Source organism: Phalangium opilio, unplaced genomic scaffold (assembly GCF_054372755.1).
Source record: "Phalangium opilio isolate 3A_F unplaced genomic scaffold, DU_Popi_V2 ptg000041l_1, whole genome shotgun sequence".
NCBI classification, from domain to species: Eukaryota; Metazoa; Arthropoda; class Arachnida; order Opiliones; family Phalangiidae; genus Phalangium; species Phalangium opilio.
Genome location: NW_028324165.1, coordinates 9494733 through 9516332, shown reverse-complemented (window position 1 = coordinate 9516332; position 21600 = coordinate 9494733). Strand labels below are relative to the sequence as shown.

The 21600-nt window shown below is 35.1% G+C and overlaps 1 protein-coding gene and 1 long non-coding RNA gene across 4 annotated transcripts in view; both read right to left on the bottom strand.

Moving 5' to 3' along the window:
- LOC149679805 (zwei Ig domain protein zig-8-like) overlaps positions 1-21600 on the bottom strand; it is a 329518-nt gene that overhangs the window by 62101 nt on the left and 245817 nt on the right. The gene's annotated exons all lie outside the window — the stretch shown is intronic.
- Positions 8399-12168, bottom strand: LOC149679816 (uncharacterized). The gene is made up of 2 exons (XR_016365897.1): positions 11313-12168; positions 8399-11248 (listed from the first exon to the last, which is right to left on the bottom strand). It is a non-coding gene; the product is annotated as an uncharacterized LOC149679816 (long non-coding RNA).

Below are 21600 nucleotides of genomic sequence, written 5' to 3'. Positions count from 1 at the left end.
AGCTTATGATATTAACGGTTATGTCTGGCTATAAATAATTCCACTAACATCTTTGTAATTTTCATTTGGTTTTATTTCCGGTAATGTGGAAATGCGTGGGCGGTCATATGTCCTAATACTACGATAAATCATCCATGGTTACAAAATCAAGATGCGATGACGTAATTGACATTTTATTAGAAGTGTATTAAACTTGGAAGTTATTATAACCTTGTCCAGGGAAGTAAGAGTTAATTGAAGCTTCAGGAATTAACATAAACATAAGTTAAAATCAACCATTAAGTTTGCATGTCTGAATGTGATTTATAGAGGGTTAGTTTCTCCCCCTTCAGCCCATAGTCCGTCTCACCCCAACGTGTTATTAAATTATACGAGAAACTAATTCCGTGAAAGCCTTCCCTTTAGTGTACTCTTAGTATGACACACGAGAGGATATACCGGAGAGGTTTTCCTTACGTAATTTTCACCCTCCTCTAAAGAAGCTGCATCATTGGTTCAAATCCATGGTATAAAACTTCTTAGTGTTTTGACCATTTTATCTTTTTCAAAAAGTAAATACATCAGTAGCGTAAAGGGTGAAAAAGTACCAAGTGATCCGGGTTAAAAACACAGGTTAGAGCTAGCGATTAAATAAAAAACCCTAAACTAATAATTCCACCCCTATCTCTTAGGCCGCCTCGTGCCTTAGCACGGCATCACTATGGAAATAAAAATATCTCTTGTACTTTTGGCGCCCTATCTCAAGCAGGAGCTAACGTAAAAGAAAGGGGGCAACAGAAGTTCCACCAAAGACCAAATGATGCACACTTAAATAGGATTATTCGCTTATGAGAGGTGTATTTTTGGAGTCCTGTCTCTCCTATGCGCTGACGTAAAGAAAGGGGGAAGGAGACGTTCTACCAAAGACCAAATGATGTACACTTAAAGCAGATTATTCTCTTACGTTAGATTAGAGTACCACCTTAATGCGGAACTTCACTATAATAAAACATTTCCTTGAAACTTTTTATTTATTACGTAAAGAAAAAAGGAAAATACCTCCTTTCTCTTTTGCTATATATAAAGAAATTCTTTTAAAATTTCTCACGACCTTTAAGTATCGAAGATATATATAAATATATACAGTGCATTCCAACCTCTTTCAAACGGTTCACTATTTCTTATTATCTTTCCTAAGATTCCGTTCAGATATTTTTTATCAATTCCAATTTTGGTTCAAAGTAAAAAAAGAAAAAAAGAAAAACTAAACTGAAGAAACCTTTACTAGGGCCTAAATGAAAAATAGTTTCAATTATTTTAGGGAAGAATTTCCAGGCTAACCCTCAATTCTTCTAACAATGATTAATTTTTCTTTTTATTTTTTTGTGTTGGGGAATCCAGTACCATTCAAGTACCTACTAACGATAAGAAGTGTATCCAACTTGTCTAGACTCCCATAGAAATATATAGGTAAGAAAGGGTAGGAGTATACAGGGTGTTTCTGATAAGTCTGGAATTGGCATAACATAAATTAAGGGGGATGTTTGTTCTTTGGGAAAACGATTTTGAGTCGAAAATGTTTAAATGAAGCTCTCCTTTTAGTAGGCAGAATACTCTAATGCGTTGATTCCAGAATAGGTTAACTTCACTTGTATCTTCTTTAATTAATATTGTAGATATAAATGTTTAAAATATTAATTAAATTGTAAGTATTTTAAATTAACGCATTGAATTTGAACAGCCATTAAGTCAAAAAGCGTATGGTACATACCAAGAACTTCTTCCACATTGTTCAAAAACTAAATCCAATCCAGCCAAACCAAATTCACTTCAAAATCCTCATCAGCTGCTTACAACTACAAGCACTGTCTAGCAAACCAAAAAAGAACAAAAAAGGATAAAAAATCGATTTATCCGAGAGGTCGAACACTTTCCAATAACCCTGCCCACTAACTTTAATACATCCCTTAAATCTACACAAAAATAATCCGCTTTGAAAACTAACACTAAAATCCTCAAATAATGATTAAAATTCCGTATTTCAAAATTGACAACTTTCCAACCCCTCGGTCAAGAAAAGAAAAAAAGAGATGAAAATGTCCCAACCAAGATGGAGCAAAAAATTACTTTCACTTCGATGAATCCAAGAGCATTCGTTCGTTATTTCTTTGGGATTTTTGAGCTTCCACCATATCAGGGATCCCAAAGAGAAAAGCCAGTATACTCCAACCCTAATCTTTCCCTAACTACTTCCAACCCAACGTAAATTTACATAAAGTAACCATCCGCTGTAGTTTCAACCCAACTGCAAGCAGACGCTGCATGATTTTGGGAAGATTTCTTTTTATTTAAAAAGAAGTGGTATATTTTTCACTCGACGTAGGGACAAGCCTTACTTTCAAGTACTTGGGATGAAAAATACCCGGGTTGGGATGATGAACGTGTCTGTAAGACGTAGGGGGCCCCCTAAGGGGGTCCATAGAGGGCGCCTGCCCACCCTAGAAAAGGCGCGAAGAGGCGAGTTATTGATTCCTTTGACCCGATTCCAGATCTCTCCCAAACACTCCTACATCCCCATTCCACAAGACTTCTAAAGCTACAACTTTTATGTTCATATACTTTCTGTTAATAGGCAGAAAGCAGAAGTGTGTTAGTTTTTCCAACCCTTTAAAAATCATTTCCCCCCTTTAAACTTTATTACCTTTGTATGAACGAACATATTTTAATAAAGAAAGTGTTATGGCCATTGAACTTCCAGAAAATTAACTTATTTTCTTTGCTTTTTATCATTGAATTGACATATTGAAATATTTTTGCTTAAATACTTAGTTTTTGTCGGATTTTTTTTAATTTTAAGTTATCTAATGATACCTCGGTTATTTAAATCAACTGGAGTTGGAGATCAAGGTTTCAGGTGATTCAGTTCAATTCAGTTTCAATTTTTACACAAAGCAGGGTTTCCCTAACCTTTCCCAGGTTTTCCCTGACCTTTAAAACAAGTTTGCACTTTCAGCAGGCAACCCAAAGATATGCAGTACAACAAGTTCATGAACACTTAATGAATAAAGTTTGGTAAGGTATAAGGGTATATGGCAAATGAAACTCTGGTTAATTTCCCTTGAGGTGATACCGAAGAAGTATCTACTCAATATTTTATAAGGTTTATATTGAATCTCGTTTTAGATTTTCTTCATTTACTTGATAAATTAGTTATCTGTAGAAAATACTATTGAACCTGATGGAGGTTTGTTAATTCCAACTCCTTGCTTCACAAATAGGCCCCTAAAATACGTCTATTCTTAAGTTACTTTAATTAATTTAATTGTTACGTGGAACAATTAAGTTACTGAACAATAAAATAGACAAAACAACTATAGCATGTTACATTCCATTAACTTTTCTCCTAAACTAAAGACAGAAAACGCTATTAAGTTTGAAAATAAATTTGGGAAATAACAAAATTGGAAAAAACACGATGAGAATATGAAAGATGGTACAGAACAGAACAGAAGAGGATTTAAACTTTAAAGGGTTGAAAAAGAAAATTTCGTATAAACAAAATCTTTATTTTAAACTCGCTTTCTTCCTGTTGGCCTAAAAGTCTAAAAAATAAATAATTCCAAATTCCAGGAAAACATTATTTTACGACTTTGTAGTTTCATGGACAAACTAAATTCCTTTCAAAATACTATTAGACAGGGTGTTTCTGATAAATCTAGTGATGGCATAAATTAAGAAGGGATGTTTGTTCTTTGGGAAATCGATTTAGAGTCAAAAATGTAACATCTATACTTCTATGGCCTCCATTTTGTTTACCACAAGGGACACTTACTGTTTTCGAGTTAAGATTGCATTCAGAGTATTTTACGGATGACCCCTTAAATTTAATTAATAAAGCTGATTAAGACAATGATTTCTAATATAATTGAATTAAGGGGTCATCTCTAAAACACTGAGTCAAATCATAACTCGAAAACAGCATTGTCTCTTGTGGTAAACAAAATGGAGGCGATAGAAGTATAGATGTTACATTTTCGACTCAAAATCGATTTCCCAAAGAACATACATCTCCCTTAATTTATGCCATCACCAGACTTATCAGAAACACCCTGTATATTCAAACAACAAAGGAGAAAGAAAAGAACATAATGCATTGTGGCGTGGATTGTATAAAAGCGTCTGCAAACTTTATAGTCGAGTAATTCTGGTCTACACAGCTCCATCAATTCAAATAAAATAGGTCTCCAGCCATTTTTAAAGTTAAAATTGCATATACAACCAAAAATGCAATTCCAGGAACTAGAAAGGGTTTGTTTATATTTTAAACAATATAGCTTTAAAGGTGCGTAAGCATGAAAAATGCCTCAATTGAATCTAGCTTTCACATAAACATGGTGACCTTTGACTTAAAATATCTCAGACCATAGACGAAATTTTAAAATAGGTCTTAATCACGACAGAGACAATTTATAATAAATAAATAATTATAATAAAATATTTATCGAAATCAACTGAATTTAGCTTTCACATAAACATGGTGACCTTTGACCTGTAATGTCTCAACACAATAGAATGAATAAATGGAATTTTTGAAATTGGTCTTGATCACGACAGAGACAATTTCTTGAATTTTACGGTCAATTAAAAACTGAAAACCGAATTAAATGAGAGTGTGACGAACTCATACCTAGGCGACAAGTTTGAAAGTCACTACCTAATCAAACTTCAAATTAATTAATCACACACCTTAACCCTAATTAACCACATCCTAGCCACGAACATAACAGCCCAATTCACATTAAAAACATAATTAAAAAAACCTTAAAACCAGAATAATTTCGCTTCAATTACCGTACGTCTTTCTTAGTTCATTCATTACCCCTTTGAAAGATAATTTAAGTAAATCTTCCCAATTTTGTCAAAATATTTTTATAGAATAACAAGTCTTCGTGCTGTAAAGGCCATCAAAATACTTTCATCATTCGAGCGTGTATGTACTCAAAAACCAAAAATATCCCCCCGACCAGAGCACTAGCTCTGCCTTTTAAAAACACACTCTAGAAACTTGATTCCAAAAAAAAAAAAAATAAAGAAAAGAAAACCCTCACTTCGTCTCTTTATAAGCAATCTCCATCTTCTTCTGCTATGAAGATGAGCATTGGAATTTCTTCTTGCCCGCTCCCGAAATCTGATATAACCCATCTTCCATGCATCCTAGCAGCGAGGGGCTATTCACTGAAACCAGGACTACATACTTGGAAGCTTTAAAGGGGCCTTTCTGCTTGAATTAAAGGGGAGGAGCGTTAAAACCCGTCACCCCTGACGTCATGCCGCTACTCTCGCCATCTATGAGCGTTGAACCCCGAATGTAAACAAGCTGCCTTTGCGCGTCCCGAACGAGTAGACCCTGGGTCGACGCTTGTAATGTGAATATCCAATCAAACGTAAGCGGTCAAAAGAAGTTTTAAGCCCTCCCCTTACCTTCAACCAGCTATTACTATTTGGTCTAGGGGCTCTTTATGATTCCAAGTGGAAGAAATCTATGTATTCCTGCTCAGAGTAATAATGGTACAAAAAGGGTACTAATTATGGGACCGAAATACAGTAGGTTTGTTCTATGACCGATTTTGAGTAGAAAATGTTCTATGACCGATTTTGAGTAGAAAATGTTCTATGACCGATTTTGAGTAGAAAATGTTCTATGACCGATTTTGAGTAGAAAATGTTCTATGACCGATTTTGAGTAGAAAATGTTCTATGCCGTTTCAAGTTACGCCTAGAGTGTTTTAGTGATGTCATATTTTAAGATGGCGGATCGAAAAGTAACAATAATATCCTTGTCTACAGAGAAAGTTTGAGTGAATAGCCTCTCGGACTGCATTGCGCAAGAAATAGAAAAAAAATATGAAAAATAAGGAAGATTTCGGACCATATTTCGCATCATTTTGAAGAAAGAAGAATTCTTTTTTTTTTATAAAAGACCAGAGCAATTTCATCCTTTTCTTATATAAGAAGTAACCTAACTCTTACGTTTCGTTACAATGGAAAACATAAAAATGGACCAATGGTGATACGCAAGGCGCATTTCTCATATTTTTTAATGGTCCTTATACATATTTGCATAAATGGGTAGCTTACTTTTTGTACCATTATTTAACTCAAATTCGAATAAAACATCAGTTAACTACGAATTTTTGCAAATAACGTAAAAGGTAGGCCGTGTCTTAATTGATATCAAAGGCAAATAGAAGTAAAGCATTGTAAGGCCAAGAAGTGATATTAGGGAGAAGGTCTAAGATGAATAAGTATTCGCACGCCATAGTCCCAGTCCCTCTTTCAAAATACAAGGGGGGCGTAAAAGGAGGCCACCGGGCTATTTCGCTGCCTCTCCTCAGTCGGAAAATATGACTGTAATTTTCGTCATTCGCGTCGGTCGCGCTGACGTGAGTTTTCAAGAACCAATGAGATGCTGCTGGTTGTAATTTAGAAGCGGCGGTGATTAACTCCGGACCTACTATACGTTTGGACTGGAGATAAATCTAGAAATGTGGCACGAATTTGTACCTTCTCCCTAATAAACTAGATATCACTTCTTGGTACAGTTAAAAGTGCATTTATGACGTATGAAGCCAAGTTCAGAAAGGTGAAAGAGTTACTATTATAAAATTTATCATATTATTTCAACGAGTTGACGTATGTACCTACATTTAAGTCGACATAAATTTATATTAAGCACGTCTTGCAATATAATTACAATGTTTCTATAATGGGATATATATGTATACAGGGTGTTTTTGATAAGTCTGGTGGCATAAATTAAGGGGGATGTTTATTCTTTGGGAAAACGATTTTGAGTCGAAAATGTTAGTAACTTCTATATCAGAAACACCCTGTATAATTATAGCGTTTCTAAAATGGGATATATATATGGCTGGGAGCGTGAAATACGGCGTTAAAATTAAACTAATTATAGCGACAATGAATAATAAATGTTATAGTTGAAGCACATTCATTTGGCACAGGTCATGCACTAGGTTGAAATTAGTCAGGTTAACTTGGTAGCAGCCCCGTTAACCTTAAATGCAAACTTTAATACACTTATAGATTTGCACGTGCTATGGATTTAAGTTGACGCGAGCCTAGATACAGTTTTTCCTTTATCCCGTATTCTTTTTTTCCGCCATACCCGTCCGCCCAATCATTAGTTCCACCTCGATTACGAAATCACTTAATTTCATAAATGTCTAAAGCTCTTTTTCCCCAAAGAGATATATGGGCATACATAATACACACCAGGACTTTATCAAAATACATCCTTGGAATTAGTATCACTTGCATTTGAAATAGCGATAACTTTCATCATAGCAAGATTGAATTCCACTATAAATATAATTCCATTTCCTCAGGTATAACAATGAAAGAATATACCTACCTGGTTTATTTATTCATAATGATTCGGGTATAGTTTTGGAACCAAAGAAATTAATCAAATTGGGGTTTACTATATATATATATTTTTTGGGTAAAAAAAACATTCGGGTTCAATGCGCATTTAGGAATTATTACAATACATCGTAGCAAGAAGTGATATCTAGTTTATTAGTGAGAAGGTATAAGATGCCCAAGTATTCGCGCGCCATAGTCCCAGTCCCAATTTCAAATAAGGGGGACGTAAAAGGAGGCCGGGTTATTTCGCCTCTCCTCAGTCGGAAAATACGACTGTAATTTTCGTCATTCGCGTAGGTCGCGCTGACGTGAGTTTTCAAGAACCAATGAGATGCTGGTGTTGTAATTTAGAGGCGGCGGGGATTAACTCCGGACCCAGTAACGTTTGGACTGGAGATAAAGCTAGATTATAAATGTGGCGAATTTATACCTTCTCCCTAATTAACTAGATATCACTTCTTGACCTTAGACTATCATTCAATTAATTATTTGCAAAGAAACCCAACATACAGGACAGGTAGGAGGTTGCCCTCTCAGGTAGGTTATTTCACCAAGAGACAACGCCAGATGGAGCCACCCGAGATTAGGGCTTTCATTAACCTACCTACCTGCATACTTTCCTTTATTTCAATTTGCCATTGATAAAATTATTAACCATAGAGAAATTATAATAACGTTTTGCCATTGAGGCATCATTTACATGAAAAAGATACTTTACTACCACTAATCGTCAAAAAACAAACAAGATGGCCCCGGCCAGATTACACTTTTGCGCGCCCTCTAGTGACTAGAATTAGTATTACTATATTCATTGACCCCGACAAATTTATAATTTTCAGGTTTTTTTCCATTGTTTATAAAATAGCATTCCGATTATGAATAAAACCAATCTAGTAAGAATTTGGTTTACAGTTTAATTAAATAAGTAATTAACTGTAGTGTTCAAGTCTTGGTGGATTAATTAGGCTAGATATACTAATCAATATCCAAGATTTATTCTACCATATGATTATGGTCATTCGTTACATTGGGTGGCAAGGATGCCGCTTGAGTGCGGATAAAGAAGCGAGGAGTGTTCTCTCCTATACGCGATGTACGAGGTTACCTCCCATTTTTAAAATGTGAGTAGTTTTTGGTAATCGCCATCTAATGAGCGAATTCTGTACTTTGATTTTATTCCGTATTTTAAAAATGGCCGCGGACAACAACAATCTTTATGACACAGAGTTAACCCTTTGTCAGGTCCCGAATGAAGTTTGCAAACCCATGATCTCCACTCCCTTAAATCCCTATCACTACTTTTACAGCCAAGAACGGAACATGTTCTACCCCAGCTTGCCATTTTTACTTTTCAAAACTTACTAATTACCAATGAGAATTAAAAAATATGTTCAAATCATCGGATTCACCGAGCCAAAGGATTTCAGACGAAGGTTTTGAACTTCCTGCTTTTGAACGCTAGATGGCTTTAAACACCGACGTTTAAAGAGACAAAAATACCGAATTTTACGCTTTACTTCGACGCTAGATGGCGGTATCAAAAACTACTAAGACGCAATGGCAGCCCCCCTTGAATTTGCCTGGTAAACAGACAATTAGAAAATGGGGGTTACAATCAATCGATATCTGAGGATGGGGCGCCATCTAGGTTGTGTTTGGAATAGGCGGGAATTACGAATATAGCAATACTCTCCCGTGAGATTAAAACCCAGTGACTGTATGAGTCTTAAGATAATGTGAGGGTTTAACAATAAAATTCGAAGATCATTGGCAACTTGTAATATTGCGCTATGCATTTGTAACAGTTTGGTTGAGCTTAATGAGGTAGATTGTAATTCAGATTTAACTTTGTTTAAGTCACTATTTTATACTGTCCTTTATGAGGTTATTGTTATTGTGGTGAAAAGTTTGTTTAAAGTCATTATTTATACTGTCCTTTATGAGGTTATTGTTATTATGGTGAAAAGTTTGTTTAGCTTGGTTTAGCTGCTGTCTCATAGGTTGAGCCTTTCAGGCGCTCGTCTGTTTCGGAGTGGGTTGCGGCGAATTGGTGTTGCGGATGTGGTGGTGGTCCTTGGGACCAGTGACCCTCGCATTAATTATTATTTTACCGGTCCCACTATAAATTAAATTTCTAAAATGGTGAGAATAAAAAGCACGTAAAGACACAAAAGTAAAGAAGCTGGAAATTCTAATTGAATTTGAATTTTTTACTGTAGGAAAAAGTAGCATATAACAATCCATAACAGTTAACTTTTATTTCTTATCACAATTTTTCAACTAGTTGCCACTAAATATCAATCAACATGTCTAATGATATTTGAAGTTCTTAATCCTTTTCTGAACTAGCCTTATTCCTTATTGCATTTTCCATAAATTCAGCGGCAATATCTTCTCTCGCTATCAGTAAGCCAGATCAAAATCTTGTAATGTGACCATGCACTACTGAGAAATACGATTACTGACAACTAGTACTGGCTATGGTCTAGACTGTCGACTACAAGAGACTCATTCTAGAGTATAGACGCTAGACAAGATCAATAGTCAATAGAATACAAAACTTTTGTAGGGAAGTTGTAGCCAAGGAGTACTAACTACCTAGGAGTAGAATTGGTAGAAAATGAGTTGAGATAGAAAAATTCTAAAAAGGAACCCCGAATTTATAAACTGGTCCCACCGTCTATTTTTTCCAAAAACCCTAATTAATAAAGTGCTCCCTGATACCACTGACCCCAACTTTTGGAATAAATAAACTGGTCCGAGCAATTAATAAACTGGTTTGGGACTTGTAAACCTGTCTTATTTCCTACCCTGTAGTGACGAGCCCATGATGTAAACAATAAAGATGGCCGCGAGCTACGAGGTTTAAGCCTCGGTCTTTAGTGTATCGGGACGGGGGGACGGGGAGTCGGGGACTCGGGGTCCGAGTAAAATTGTCCATGCCCATGCCTTTTAATAATTATCTTAATGTTCTTTTTATTGATGATTGTTTATGCCTATTAATATTTATCTTAATGTTCTTTTTATTGATGATTGTTTATGCCTATTAATAATTATCTTAATGTTCTTTTTATTGATGAGCTTAAGTTGTAAATTTTTAATTCGATACTTTCAAAGTAACGTTAATTAAACCTTCAATACCTTGATTTAAATTTTAATTTATAATCCTTATTTAATTTAAGGATGATGTCAGTTTGTAAGTCTCGTTAATTTAATTCCCCCTTTCCCACAGAGAGGGTCTGAAAATTTAAATCACTTGGCAGAGACTGGAGATCTTCAACATTCAGTGACAGACTCTGAATCTCAATGGGCATTTAAAAAACTGTATAAATTTAAATTGAAATTCCAAATTATAATTAAATACTTTTTGTTTGATATGTTGATATTAACGTAATCAATCCTTGAATACTCTATTGGTACTATCAACACCATCGTTAAATTTATTACTTAAATAATATAATTTTTTTTAAATATAATAATCAAATTAGCGACTTATAATTAGTTAACTTTAAATGAGTATGTTTCACTGATTAAAATTACATTTCTAAAAATTGTTAGGTTGATAGCACTTTCATGTTTCATGTAGAAATTTCATATTTCCGTGGATGGAGAGATGAACACGTTGATTCCGTTTGTCGTTGATTGAAATTAGATTCATTTTGGTCATAAATTTCATTTTATATTTTGAGTTGTTGATTTTATGAGATTGTTGATTTTATTTTTATAATTATCACTTACGTAACTGTTATTAGTAGATGAACCCAGCGAGAGCGGAAACTGCCAAAATGATTAGTTAATTTTGCAAAGAATCTGCAATTTAATTCTGCAAAAATCTACCTATTATTTTATGTCAGTTCCGTTAAGTGATCATTTAATTTTAAACTTGCCAAACAAATAGTGAGCAATGGTACCTCCGTCCCAAACTAGTTATAGTTTTAAAACGATGACTCGAGTTTCATTTTGTTAATACATTTAATTTTATTAGTAAATCAACCTGCCTAACTTTTAAGCAGACGAGTCTTAAAAAACGATATCATTGGTGAAATTAGAAAACTCTCTCTGCTTAGCGCGCCTTCTGTCGGGGAGAACCTTAATTTCTTTTTTGATTAATATGATAATATTAATTGTAATGTTTAAGTTCCCAAGTAGAAATCTAATCTTGCCTAGGATTAAAAAGATATATAATAATTATAAATTGCAAAAAAAAATTGCAAGCAACTGTCTCTCCTCCTCTAGCGCGATACAATATATATTCGACAGCATCCAGTGGCGGGCGTCGGGGAGGTGGGGGGTCCATACAGTTGCACAGTTCTCTCTCTCTCGTCTCCCGCTAAACCCACGCAGTAAGTGCGGGCGTCGGGGAGATGGGGGGGGTCCATATCCTAACTCTCTCTTTCTTCTCTTCAGTATAATTTATCTCGCTTTATATTACAAGCAAGCGTGGCTTCGTGGTAGAGCGCGCGGCCGGGCGTCTTCACTGACGTCTCGTATGGATTGGGATATCGCGGGTTCGAGGCCCGGCGCCGACGGGAAAATAATTTCAATTGAAATTAAATACGTTACGCCACCTATGAGGTGTGAGGTGTACTACGGATGAATTTCGAGTCGAAAATTCGCGGGAAATTTGAAATTCAAAAAGTTTATTTATGAAGAATCTTATTATGCGGTTACACCAAATCCAGCCAGCCGTCCAGCCAACAGAGGTCGGAACAATACTTTCGAGCTCTAAAGAGCGCAAAAGTAAAAACAACAGATGGTGTCAACGATTTATACACCATACAAGCAAAATTACAATAGGTAGGGGGTGGTTGGGTCATTGAACGCACTGTATACCCCTTAAGAACAAAGCAAGAAAATATAAAAGCCGGTAGGTGGTATATAATATCCGATGGGCCTTGCTTACAAGCAAAATCAATTCAAGGTACAAACTACGCGGACACAGGTACAGGGCACTGCCTCCTATCTTCACACGCAGGGACATATAGCCAAGGCCTATCGAGATGCTTTTCAGTCCTGCATGGACCAGTAATTAGATCTAGTCTAGTGCTAAAGGTCAAGTGTCGAGTTTAAGATCAAAGTAGTCTCCTTTATATTAAAGATTCTTTAGCTTGAGGTTCGAAAATATAATTATTTCCACGAATTTTGGGTTATTTTCTTGACCCTTTTTGAAACTATTATGGCCTATTTTACAGTTTCCATGGCTATTATCTAATACTTTGGTCTATTTTACAGTTCCCATGGTTATTATCTAATACTTTGGTCTATTTTACAGTTCCCATGGTTATTATCTAATACTTTGGTCTATTTTACAGTTCCCATGGTTATTATCTAATATTTTGGCCTATTTTACAGTTCCCATGGTTATTATTTAATATTTTGGCCTATTTTACAGTTCCCATGGTTATTATTTAATATTTTGGCCTATTTTACAGTTCCCACGGTTATTATCTAATATTTTGGCCTATTTTACAGTTCCCACGGTTATTATCTAATATTTTGGCCTATTTTACAGTTCCCATGTTATTATCTAATACTTTGGCCTATTTTACAGTTCCCACGGTTATTATCTAATATTTTGGCCTATTTTACAGTTCCCACGGTTATTATCTAATATTTTGGCCTATTTTACAGTTCCCACGGTTATTATCTAATATTTTGGCCTATTTTACAGTTCCCACGGTTATTATCTAATATTTTGGCCTATTTTACAGTTCCCACGGTTATTATCTAATATTTTGGCCTATTTTACAGTTCCCACGGTTATTATCTAATATTTTGGCCTATTTTTCCATTTTCCATATTTATTCATATAATATTTGACCTATTTCTAATTGTATACTTATTTTCCTAATTTTTGACCTATTTCTAATTGTATACTTATTTACCTAATTTTTGACCTATTTCTAATTGTATACTTATTTACCTAATTTTTGACCTATTTCTAATTGTATACTTATTTACCTAATTTTTGACCTATTTCTAATTGTATACTTATTTACCTATCAATTTGGCCTATTTTCAAATTGTATACTTATTTACCTATCAATTTGGCCTATTTTAAAATTGTATACTTATTTACCTATCAATTTGCCCTATTTTACAATTTCATACTTATTTACCTAATTTTTGGCCAATTTTCTAATTTTATACTCATTTACCTATTGTTTTGACCTAAATAACCCAAGAAGGTGACCTTCAATCCCCCATGGTGTTTGCTTCTCCTGTCTGCAATTACAGCAACTTTCAGTAGATCTCCAATTTACCATACATATTTCCTCCCGTCACCAGTTCATTTCAACTTTAAAGTGAAAATCTGATCACATCCACGTGCACTTAAACTTAACACACACAAACTAGTCCTTTAAGGAAGAAGGCATCATAGGATATTGTGGGAAGAACAAAAAACGGTGGCACCAGATGTCGTTGATTGCTTTCACTTTGTCCCCACCCACCCCCTATCCGCCAAACCCCTTGTTCCTGGCCTCCCAACTTTTCCTGAAAAATGATCCAATAAGGGAGAGATAAGGAAGAGGATCTCTCTCTCATTCGGACAAGTTCATTTAAGCGGTTGACAAAACAATTTAACAATGGAGAAAGGGTAGACGCTAACAACCAACCATGTCCCTGTCCCTGTCCCTTGCCTACCAACCACTCCCTCTGGATTTAATCCCAAACAATAGAAATATAAAGAGTCTTGACATTAACCAGGGTACGATACGGGCACACCGGAAATGAAAACTAGGAAGTATTTTCTACATATCTCCAGCCGCCTCAATTGACAATTCCTGACTGGTTGTATACAATTAAAAATTGGTACTCGTGGACGGAAGGGGATACTTCTGGGGCAATACTACATCTTAGAAGTCGCCGGTGCTTTGTACAGTACAATCTTATAGGTATATTTCCATAGAAATATTGTAAGGAATACATACAACTACTAGGAATTGTACCCCATGTTAATTTCTATGCGGGTTTTGTGGGCTGGGCTTGAGAACTTATTATCCCCGTCACATCTCAAAATTCTGATGGCGGCTTTCTAGCTTTGATTTCATTCGTTGGTAGCAAAGAGAGTTCCTAGGTGAGCAAGGTGCAACGAGAACCGAGGTAAAATTGGTCATACATAATGATTGGTCTGCCTATAGATGCGTAAGAAGAAAATGGATACACAATGATTCCCATTAGCTGTATGTGTTCCTGGTAATGTTCAATTTAACTCTAGAAATTTTCCCAGAAAACGTGTAGTACCCTAGGCCTAGAAGTTATTCACAAATTCGTTAATGCAAAATTTTATAATCTACTTAAACGTACTTAATTCCATTAAAATAAAAAGGGTTTAAAGGTTTCCTTAAGCTTATAGTTTCATCATAAGCCTATTATATCATCCATAAGTATAGTAAATAAGGTTGAAGGGCGTTTTGAAGATGCGTATTTATCGTTCAGGTAGGGGTCGTCTCCTGGTGGTGAATTTTTAAGCAAAATACATTAGAGCCTACAAACGAATAACAACAAAAGGTCATGCCTCGATTCTATTTCTGTTTAGAGGAGCAACTTAATTCAAGATAGCGCTGCAGTCTCAATATTTTTCCTGCATTGACGATGCCTCTATGGTAGACTTATACTTAGGCATTATAGGGCTATGGTTTCAGTTATTAACAATAGCTTGAAGAAAGGTTTAAATAAAAGTAAAATTGAACTTAATATCAAAAAATAAAATATATGGAATAATTATTATTCTTAAAAGTCATAAATAATCCCTTGGAAGATCTCTTCCTTATCAAAAATTAAGTTGTTTACGAGACCCCGTTTCTCAATTAAAATTTCTAGGAAAATGCGAAAGATAAATAATTATAAGAATCTTTCAGATGTTATCCATTTAAATAAAGTGAAATTTATTATTAATTTTTTTTTCTTCCGAATTTTAAACAAAGGTAAAATAAATATTAGCAGAAGTATATAATACTTCTCTTCGAGGGAAGTGTACCAGCACAAAGCGGGGTAATTGTAACATGATTCTTCCCAACATCATTCCCATAACATTTGGAGTGCACAAGGTTACTAAACCGAATCACATACGCCATGATAAATAGTTCCCTCATCAAAAAGTTAATTTCGTTCTGGTTACGTCGCCAATAAACATTCTCACCTTTTTACCAAGATCAGAAAACCTAAATCCTAAGATATCTTGATCACTATATATAATCTTACTTCATTGGCGCCTAAAAAAAGGGCGGGAATGACGTGATAATTACAAAGCATTTATCACTGTAAGCTTGACAGTGGATTTAAAGCCAATTACGTCCCAGATCAATTTCGTAGTGCCAGTTCATCCCATGTTATAAATGCAGTATAGAATATGAAGCCAAGGCTTAACGATACTGGTTAATTTCTTCACTGAACTCTGCAAGTGATACATAATTCTTTATCGTCTGACCATAAATTTATCAGTGAGGAAGTTAGCCCAGCTTCCGAAGTTGCAGTCTAAGTATGGGTTAATTTTTCCACGTTTCAGTATGGGTTTTTGCATCATTCCTGGGTTGAAATACGGGGCTTCCTATTCGAAAATGAATCGCCACCAGTCATCAGAAAGTCGTTACAGTCGCGAGGCCCAAATCGTTACCATTTTAATCAAGGTTGTTTGAAGAAATGGTTACGTAAATTGTATTTAGCTTTGACTTACTGTTAACAAGAAGTGGTATCTATTTTATTAGGGAGAAGGTATAAATTTGCCCCCACATTTCTAGCTTTATCTCAAGTCCAAACGTATAGTAGGTCCGGAGTTAATCCCCGCCGCCTCTAAATTACAACCCGCAGCATCTCATTGGTTCTTGAAAACTCCCGTCAGCGCGACCGACGCGAATGACGAAAATTACAGTCATATTTTCCGACTGAGGAGAGTGTAGCGAAATAGCCCGGCCTCCTTTTACGTCCCCCCTTGTATTTTGAAAGGGGGACTGGGACTATGGCGCGCGAATACTTAGGCATCTTATACCTTCTCCCTAATAAACTAGATATCACTTCTTGCTGAGATATAATTTACCTCCGTAATATGTTACAGAAGAACAATCCCTAACCATTTAAATCGGGTAACTATGGAACTAGCAAAACAGGCATTGTATGGTATGCTACTTCAAGTTTGATAAGGAATTAACCTGAATTCTTTATATGATGAAAGTTGAAACGATGCGCGCTTGGTCACCGCGTTGAATTTAATAGAAAAAGAAACAACAGTTAATGGGACTTCTTTTTTTGGGATAAGCATATATTTTGTTGGTGCAGCTATAAGCGTTCCCGACACGTAAACATAGATACCAAAGATGAAATTCTATCATTGTGGTGGTCAATCAGTGAAGCCCTTGACCTACAATGCCGATTCATGATAGTAACTTACTTTAATAAGTAATTATTTTGAATTATATTCTATAATATAATTTAATTTTATCCGTTAAATTAAGGTTTAAAATCGATCTTAGACCTTTAATTTAATTTAATTATTTTAATTATGACTACCAAGAGTGCAGATGTAGACGTAATATTGGGCCTCCTTCAGACCGTTGGTCAATTAGAGGTCAAATGTGTAAAAACAATTTTATTGAGTGTATTTTAAGTTCTGTCTTTTGTTATTGGCATTATCATGAAGTATTATTATTGGAGTGTCAATTAAAAGTCCCATTTAATTGAATAACAAAGCGTCTTCATCTCCAGTATTATTACTCCACATAGTAAATAAATAAAATAATTAAAAACCATTCACAACTATAAATGCTCCCTCAAACACAATGTTACAAAGTTAAATAAAGGTTACGTATCATTAATAAAACTTAGGTGCAATACCCATACCTGTCTCAATTGGCAATACGTCCAATGAACGGCGCCCTTGGCATGCAGGTGTAGCTGATCACGTGTGATGATACCATGTGGGTGCAGTTTTGCAGACCTAGCTAGTACAAGATCGCCGTTCATTGGTCATTTTGTCAATTAAGAACAAAAAAAATGTGGTCGGGAATTTCGAATCTACCCTTAATGAAGCAACGGTGCTGGGGTTCACTTAAAACCCCGAAAATTTCAAGATAAATTTTTACCAAAGGATTAAGGTAATATTAAGGTTAAATCAATCTCATTTAATTACTATTACGATAGGCCTTTAACTGTGGTATCGTTTCATTCTTGAAAAATAATGAACCTCAACAAAGTGTCGCGAGCTGTTCCATAAACATCACCGACAGATTGTGGTGTGCCATGTTCACTGAGCTAAACATTAATGGAGTTAAAGGTAATATCGTGCGTTTTTTCAAGTGCTAGAGATCAGCTTTGACTTTATTAACTTATGTCGAGTGAACGAAGGGAATCTTTAATGACTTTTGGTTCTTGCCTATATCGAATGATAGCTTAATTAATCAAAGTTTAAAGGGGTGGGAGGGATGGTTTCGGCCTCATGTTTTTTTTAGAAACTGCCTTTTCTAGAAGTTAATTAGTTTAATTAAGGAAACACGACGTTTCAATGGCGAAACTACGCATTCTGCGGAAGTGGTACGTTGTAATTTGGAAATTCTGTAATTATAAATATCTCCTCTAATTAAATTTTAAAAGTTATTTTCTAAGTATTACGATAAAAACCCACGACTTTCATTTGGCTAAAAATTTAATTTATAAACTGGTTTTCAATAAGAATTTCTAGTAATCTATCAATTCAGAACTAATTAATGTTTTGCTGGATAAAACTATAGTTCTAGTCTTTGAGTTTGTTGGTTTGCAAAAAAAAATATTTGTAACTTTTAGTTCAAAGGGAGTTCCTCAAAGACTACAGATAAGCGTGCACGGTTTTCCAGTATTTTATTTTTTAATTTGAAAGATAAGTTAAAATAATTAATATTCCAAATTGGAACCATGTTTCTATCTACAATATCAAAGAAGATACAAACAAAATTAACTTAAACACAAGAGCCTCCACGTTAGGCTTATCTGCGAAGCGGATGACGTAGGGTGGGGTACAAAATTCTATTGGACGGCTACAACCAAATCTTTAATTGTTCATATCTTCTTTAATAATGTAGATAGACACATTGTTCCAATTTAAAATATTAATTATTTTACGTGTTCTTTAGAATAAAAGAAATAATATGACGTTAATCTTTCCTATCTGCGAAGCGGATGACGTAGAGTGGGGTACAAAATTCTATTGGACGGCTATTACCAAATATTTAATTGTTCATATCTTCGTAAATAATGAAGATGGATACATAGTTCCAATTTGAAATATTAATTATTTTACATGTACGATTGGATAGATACAAGAAAGATGGCGCTAATCTAACCTGTAACACCGTTAGGCCTAATTTGAAAACAAAAACATGAGGCTCAAAATCTTAAACATCTCTAGTAAATCTAAATTAAGATTAAAATAAATTCCGAGAATTTGTAAATAATAAAAAAACACCCTAAGTTGGGGCAGGCCACCATGATAGAATCTTGCAAATTTTTCGAGGGGCTAATCACTCAGCGTAGTTCGTGTACAGACAATATTTGCACTAAGAATAAAACTAATTTTTAAAATCCAACCATTAACAGTGCTAAAACTATGCCACGTGCAGAACAAGGAATCTCAGAGTGATCAGCCCCTCTTAAATTCCTCTAAAAAGATTTCTTCAAATATCTGTTTGGGCAGACCCTGGTTATACGTCAGGCGTAACGACCGAAACTCAACACCTAACGCGGTCAACACAGACCCCATCTCGGCACCATTTATCAAAGATGTATCTTGGCAAACGCGTACAGAAGCACGTCTAACTTGTAGAATGAACTCAATCACGGCGAGTTTTAGACCCAAGGAAGAAATGTCTAACAAATTCCATCGGACAACAACTTAGTGTTAACATTGGATATGTAACAAACATGGATCATTAGGGCTTAGTGTTAGCGGGTAAGAGAGATTCGGGTAAAAAGTTACGGTCAGTGAAAATGGACAATGCCAGGTTTGTTGCCTTGAAAAGATGGGTCCCCGGTTGTGGTATGTCTAGGGGGAGAGGTGGGGTCTTGCACAGACACGGTGGTCGACCTATATGCTATATTCTTAAAGGTAGACTAGCAAGAATCATGTTAATAACATAAAAATTTTATAGTTGTATCTTAAACGGCCCGGGAAATCTTAAATTTCAAACTAGGCTTAGGTTTAGGAATAACACTGTGGATAAGATTAGGCTTAGCAACAGCAATGTGGATAAGAAAAGGCTTAAGCTTAAAGCAAGTAGTCCTTTTAGCCTTGCGAAACCGTATCGTTACCGTTTTTAGTTCGTAAATCATCCGAAAGAGGGCGCCCATAACCTAAGTCCGAAAGCATTGTTTAAGAAACGTTTTCAGATGGCGTTCTGTTCGTATTTGGATACGTGACGTTACGTTAACGATACGGTTTCGCAAGGCTTAGTGGACTACTTGCTTAAGCCTTATTTCTTATACACTTTCAACCTCCTACGTCACTGGGAACTAATATCAACTTCCGGTAGCCCGAAATGGTTTTAAGATTTAATTTTGATGGGTCAAAAACAAAAATGGATTTACATTGATATAAAACCTTAAAAAATTAATTAACCTAACGTCTTAATTTAATTTTTTGAATAAATTTCCAACCCTAACGCTAAGTTTTAATAAATAAATAAATAAATGAGTCGTGTTCTTGACAAAGAAAGCTTTTAAGGTCGTTAAGAAAATATTAAATTAATTATTAGTGACGGAGACTTCATCAAAAATTCAGGTTGTTTTAATCCAATTACATCTAAGCTTTCGGATACAGCACTCCCTGGAGAATTAGCTCCTGATTCAACTTTATCCTTTTATACCAAAAATCTTTGAAGAAATAGTTAAGTAACTCAATAAGAGATGAAACAAATTCCAGTACAAGAAGGGGGAAATACGCGAGTTCGTAAAGAAACCAAACCATTTAATTCAAGTAACTATGATTCAACCCTAGCAAACGGGAATACATTGGCTGCCTTTTATGTATGTATTATATGAAATTGGATTAAAAGTATGTAGAATTTTCAGTATAGTTGTTAAAAAAGACAGAAATGAGCGAGAAGCCTATTTGGATCTACATCAAATGAATTTCTAATGTTGCCGTTAATTACTTCAAGGACTGAATATTTAATATGGACGGTTCAATGAACTTTAGGTCAAAATTAAACTGTACATCCATTCCAAGCTCAAATTTACCTTTTCGATATATGTATAATTTGGAACCCATATCGATTTTAACCAAATATTTAAAAGAAAACTGAATTTTTAACCACTGAAACCGATATCGACTGATTTTTTTAAACCAATTAAACAGATATCGACCGATTTTTTTAAAACAATGAAACCGAGATCGACCGATTTTTTTAAAACAATGAAACCGAGATCGACCGATTTTTTTTAAAACAATGAAATCGAGATCGACCGATGCTTTAAACAAATGAAACCGAGATCGACCGATGCTTTAAACCAATGAAACCGAGATCGACCGATGTTTTTAACCAATTAAACCGAGATACACCGATGTTTTTAACCAATTAAACCGAGATAGACCGATGTTTTTAACCAATTAAACCGAGATAGACCGATGTTTTTAACCAATTAATACGATATCGACCGATATTTTTAACCAATTAATACGATATCGACCTATATTTTTAACCAATTAATACGATATCGACCGATATTTTTAACCAATTAAACAGACATGGACAGATTTTTTACCGATTAATCAGTAATTTCACTTCGAACCGATATATCGGTTAAAGCAACATATCGTCGCTCAACGATACCGATATCATACCGATTTATTCCCATTATCATAGTGCATGCATATGCTAGATCCCCAAAAAACGAAACGGTAAAAATTAATAATTAATAATTACAAAGTCAGTCAGTCAGTAAGCAAATAATTCAACCAAATGAACGCAGCCCTATCCATCGATCTCAGAACAAACCCGAAAAATGAAAAATTGTTAAAACTAAAATTTTTTAATCCTTATTATAACAAAAGTGATGTCTAAATTTCAACTAAGCCTTTGCTTCTATTCTAAAGCGTCCACCACTAATTTCCATTAACAATTGGGCTAGGCGGTCGGTTTTTGGAGAAAATAAGGAAACAATCCCTGGTGTGTCTCCGTCCGTCCCCCACCTACCGGTTTGTTCGATGAT